The sequence below is a fragment of the Mastomys coucha genome, unplaced genomic scaffold (genome assembly GCF_008632895.1).
Source record: "Mastomys coucha isolate ucsf_1 unplaced genomic scaffold, UCSF_Mcou_1 pScaffold21, whole genome shotgun sequence".
Taxonomy (NCBI): Eukaryota; Metazoa; Chordata; class Mammalia; order Rodentia; family Muridae; genus Mastomys; species Mastomys coucha.
In genome coordinates this window covers 175,935,587-175,941,580 of record NW_022196904.1, presented here as the reverse complement: position 1 = coordinate 175,941,580, position 5,994 = coordinate 175,935,587, and positions in this window count along the sequence as shown.

Below are 5,994 nucleotides of genomic sequence, written 5' to 3'. Positions count from 1 at the left end.
GCCTTGGCCTTTCTGCCGCAGACTTGCTGACCTCCCAGGTGTGAGTCCGGGATTTGGCTACGCAGGTGCGCAGGTCAGACCTGGAACCTGCCGCTCTGAGTCGTCTCTGGAGGCCCGGGTGACAGGTGCATGTGATCACTGGGGACTCTGAGAGCTGCAGCCCGCATCTGCAGGGGGCCTGGCAGCCGCCCACGCGGAGCTCGCCCGGCTTGCTGCTGCCCTGGGCCTCGCGCGCTCGGCCTGCGCACTCGAAGCCTCGCTCACCCGCGGCCCGCCCCGCCCGCCGAACGCCGGTGCTCGATTAATAATCATAAACCCCCCGCTCACCCTCCTCTTAAAATTAATAACTCTGTAATTAGAGTCATTTCAGGAGCCTCCAGAGCCGCCGAGGCCAGCAGGGCCGCCGGCCGCCCCGCACCATGGACAGGAGGGAGGAGAGGCAGGGCGCGGGCGCGGCATCTGCAGGTACCGAATGAGAATTAAAATCGCTCTCGCCAATCCAATACACTTTTTATCAGTCATCTATCTGGGAGCCGGGCCCATTCATCATCCGAGGCATTCTCCCTGAAAACAAGACCCATTCAGATTTTATACAAATTATCATATTTATCATCGTCTCCAACTCCGGAGTAACATCTCCGCAAAGTGTCTGCGGTCTCCCCGGGGAGTCGCGCGCCTCGGAGCGCCTGAGCACCCGCCAGTTCCCCCCCATCGACTCCCTCCCGGGTCCCTCCGGAGTCCCTCCCACCTACCTCCCCCCTACCTCCCCCCTTCCCGCCCAACCCCCGCGCTGGCCTTTGATCCGCCCCGGTTCTCCAGCTCTGGAGTCCATACTTCCCACCAGATCCTCCCAGCTCTTCTTTCCTATCTCTCAGCTTGGCCTTTGATCTCCTCCTAGCTCCCACTCCACACCCCCACCTCCACTTGCTGACCAAGGTCTCGTGGCCTATTGGCCTGCCCCGCCAGCCTGCCCGCCTTCCCTTCCTCTCTGTGTCTTAGTCCTCGCTTCTCTCTCTGGTTTTCCTCCGTCAAAGCCCAGGTCATCTCCTGTTTCCCTAGGAAAACTGAAAAACAAGAAGGCCCCTCTAGAAGGGCTGCCTAGCCTTCTCTCAAGGCTTCGGAGAAGTCTTCTCAAGTGGGGCCCACAATAGCTGATTGTAGGGACCACCTGGGGCCTACATCCAGGAACCAAAAACAATGAAGCAGGGCTACATTCATGAGTGAAGAGTAGGTAGAAAGCCAGCCTGGCTGCTACCCAGTTCCCCATACACAGCAAACAACACAAACCTCCACAAGGGCCCCACAGACTCTGCAATTCTCTGACTATATATTCACAGTGCCAAGTTCTCACACAGCCTCCCATTGCATAGTAACACACACGCATGCACGCACATATGTGCGCATGAAAGCCATACACACATTCATATGCACACACACATGCACACACACACTTATACTTAAATCGACTTCTGAGTACACACATATCCCAGTCTCCTCTGTGTGTACACACAGCTCCCCACATTATATTGCATGTAGCTTCCCAATGCTTGCACAGAACTTTATGCCGCACACACAGACTGCCAAATACTCATAGACAAGCACAGACAGAAACAAACCAATGCAGAAATCTGTAGTGCTTTCTCTGTCCTCAGATTCTCACCTCTGTCTCCATCTCCTCATCCTGCCTCTTTCCTTCCTCCCATCATCCTTCTTCTCCACCCTGATCTCCCTTTAGGTGGGCACAGATCCCATATAGCAGCCCCAGAAACATGTCTCCTCAGGGTGGGGGTAGTTCCCCTATACCTAGTTGTTCATTCAGCCCTTGGAAGAGTCCCATTTGCTCTGCTCTGATCCATAGGGGTTAATGAGGCATCTCCAGGTAGGAGGACTTATTCGAATTTCAAGAAGATGACACACACCTAAAAGAGAGCAACAATATTCAGAATACAGGTTTCTGACAACCATCACCAAGAACTGCTTCCTTTGTAGGCTGCAGTCCTGGGAGGGATGCTCTGGCTCCTCTAAGAACAGCTAGTCTCCAGCATGGTATTGATGTCCCCTTGACCTGATCTGTTCTCGGTTTCCTGTCTAAGGGTGGTCTCTGTTGCTCTAGAAGAATCTTTAGCTGTGTGTCCCACTGGTCACTGGTTGGCTTGTTCATTCATTCATTTGTTCATTTACTCCTTAGCTGTTCATTCCAAAGGATTACTGAGTGCCATCTCTGTACGAGCTCAGGCAATGGCATGAGAAACAGCAGCAGATAAGAGATAAGCTTGCTAAGCCTTTGTGGAGAATCTAGTCTAGAGAAGTGTGTTCATAGAACTCCTGATGGTGCAGGTGTTCAATATGGTGCCCACTGGCCACATGTGGCTATTGAATACTTGAAGTGTGGCAGGTGTAACTGAGGAACTGTGTGTGTGGCGGGGAGGGTCTTCATGTGTGTCTGCCTGTGTGAACATGTAGGTACATTTGTGTTCTTGGAGGGTGGTGTGTGTGCCCACGTGTGTTTGTGCCTGTGGAGACTGGAGATCAAGCTCCGGTTTTTGAGGCAGGTTCTCTTACTGGGCTGGGTTATCAAGTAGGTTAGTCTGTGAGCTGTAGGAATATTCCCACCTTCCTCACATTGATACCACCAACCTTTTTATTATATTGTTTTACAGGGGCTCAGGGAATTGAACTCAGGTCTCCGTGCTTGCATAGTGAATGCTTTTCTAGCAGAGTTATCTTCCCAGCTGTAGGGGGCTGATTTTTTTTTTTAAATGCAATTGGTATATTTGATATAATTGTGGCTAAGGCTACTATATTAGCCAGTGAAAGATGAACAGGCAGCTTAGTCTTCATTTTGTTAAATCTGACAGGAAGCAGGTGACAGATTTCCCTCCCTCCTTCCCGAGCTTTGGAAGATCTGTGGGAGTGTCTCTGAGAAATAGTTCCTTTTCCTGTTTGGACTTCCAGTTTCCTAAACACTCTAAGAATGCAACTCTGGGGCTGCAGATGGCTCAGCAGTGAAAAGCATTTGCTGTTCTTACAGAGGACCCAGGTTCGATTCCCAGCACCCACACGGCAGCTCATGACTGTCTGTACTTCCAGTTCTGGGAAATTAGACCCTCTTCTGGCCTCCAAGACCCCAGGCATTCATGTTTTATATATACATACATGCTGGCAAACACTCATATATACACACAACATTAAAAATATAGAGACTTAAAGCAAGAAGACAACCTACTTACTCAGGCATGAACACCAGACAAAATCTGAGTCTCTAAAACATGTTTATTCTGAACCTGTAGATAGAATAGTAACTCCTTGCAGAAGAGAAATAATCTGTACTGCATACTTATTTAGTACCCAACCCTCTTTTTATATAGCCTGTTGCACAAATCTTACCAGGAGTCAAATGTGAAAGGCAGGGTTAGTTGAGAAGAGAGTGGAAAGGAGCGTTGGGACCACAGGAGAATGGATTCCTCTTCATTTAATTTTCTGTGATGCTGGGCATGGAACCCAGCTTAGGGCATGCAAACACATACATCATCCCTGAGTGCTGCACCAGCCCAGGAAGATCTATTTAACACACAGAGGTCCTTGGTTCTGGACACTGGGCTGAGATGTTTCTCAGATGCTGAACAGTTGTCTATAGCGCATGAAGTCTTGGGAAATAAATTTTCGGCACCAGAGAGAAAAAGATCATTGGCATGCAGAAGATGAGACAAATAATGACAAGTTGTCTAGTTTTTAAAAATATGATTTGGCTGGGTGGTGACACATGCCTTTCATCCCAGCACTCAGGAAACAGAGGCAGGCAGATTTCTGAGTCCGAGGCCAGCCTGGTCTACAGAGTGAGTTCCAGGACAGCCAGGGCTACACAGAGAAACCCCGTCTCAAAAAAACAAAACAAAACAAAACAAAACAAAAAACAAAAAACAAAAAAACCTACAAAAAACAACAACAAAAAAAAAACATTGAGGAATGCCTCAGTGGTTAAGAGCACTCTCTGTTCTTCCAGAGGTCTTGAGTTCAATTCCCTACCACATGGTGACTCACAACAGATCTATCATGGGATCTGATGCCCTTTTCTGGCATGCATGTGTACATCATATAGATAGAGCACTCATATGCATAAAATAAGCAAACAAATCCTTTAAAAAAAAAAACAAGCCAAAATAAAAAAGGCTTGGTGGCTATTTCTTTACTCGTTTATTTTTAGCATTCTGTACAGATGGTCTGGGGTTTAATGCAAATTAGACATGTGTTCTACCATTGAGCTACATGGCCAACCAGAAAGACTGGTTTTTATATGAAATGTACCAGAAGCTATTTAAAATATGAAAGACAAGCAATCTAATGGGCCAGTGTTCAAAGGACCGATAATCAAGGATAGTCACTGCCATTTTGTTTGCTGGTTAGACATCATGGAAAGCCCAGTGCTGCTGTGCATGCCAGTGATTCTAGCACTTGGGAAGTTGAGGTAGGAGAATCAGGAGTTCAAGGTCATCCCCAATGTATATTGAGTTTGAGGCAAGCTTAGGGTACATGAGACTCCGTCTCATTTTTCTTTAAAAAAAAAAAATCAATCCTAATGTCTATTATTAGAGCTTAGTTAACTGACTTACGCTTTTCAATGCTATGCAGCCTTAACCCAGAGAAAAGGGTCTGTTCGCGTTGACACATGGAACGGTGTCCAAGATAATGGGAAAGGAAGCATGAGACAGGTGTGCAGCCTCACTGGGGTGTGAGGAAGAGCATCCATGCGTGCAGCTCCTCATGGACCTGCGTAGATCAGTTCTGGATTGATACAGAAGAAACTGGCTGCTTCCATGAGGGTAACGTGGATGGAAGGAACGTCTCTTTCCCGGTGTGCCCTTTGGCACATTTTAAGGTTTGCATTTGTCTGTTGAGACAGCGTCTCATCCTGTCTGGTCAGTGTGCAATCCCCCTGCCTCTGCTTTCCGAGCCTTATGATTGCTGGTGTGTGCCTCCATACTCAGAAGAGCCTTTTACCTTTCTCACTAACTACACGATGCCATGAGCAAACATGGCTGAAGATCTGCTGTGTCGCGGGCCACATGTTTCTAAATTCTGACCCTCATGCGGCATCTTTTTGAAGCTGGTGTCGTTGACTGAGGCTCATTTGGATTGAAAGTTCACCGATGCTCATAAGCTAGTGGTAGAGCTTTGATTTTAACCTGGCTTGCCAGCCAGAGCAATGCACAACCTCGTCTCAGAAGGAGGGAAGGGTGATGCCGATGCCCAATGTCTGCATTGACTGAGAACATGCTCCAGGCACTCCCACAAGTCTTTCAGGTAAGAGTTAGTAGTCCTCAAAACAACCCTATTACCCCATTTTACAGATAGGGAAGTTGAGGCAGGGAGATCAGCTAAGCCATCTAGTTACACTGGCCAGAAACTGGTTGAGTTGATAGCCCTATATTTGTATGTGTGTTCACCCACAATACCTTTGTCCTTCTGCCAAGCCTGGTTCAGACCAAATGAAGTAGAGTACCCCAGATTCTCCATCTTTTCTCCTGCTCTAGGCATCTCGTATTAATCCCAACACCTGCACGTGACTAAGGAGGAACAGGCAGGTAGGCACTGAAGGAACTTTCCAGAGCTCTTTGACAGCATCCATGCTTCTGTTGGCCAAACAAAGGCTCCGGCAGGATCCAGATCAGTGGTCCGAGGGCAGCCAGAGACAGCCTCAAACAAAACGACAAGTTTAGCAACGAGGGGCAGAGGCGAGGCTTGCCGAGGGCCTCAAGTATTACCTCTAAAGAATTAATTTTACACTGGGCGGTGATAGCACACACCTTTAATCCCAGCACTTGGGAGGCAGAGGCAGGTGGATTTCTGAGTTCGAGGCCAGTCTGGTCTACAGAGTGAGTTCCAGGACAGCCAGGGCTACACAGAGAAACCCTGTCTCAAAAAAACAACAAAAAAAAAAGAATTGATTTTATAATCATTTAAAGGTACTTAGGGCATATGTGACACGCTCTACGC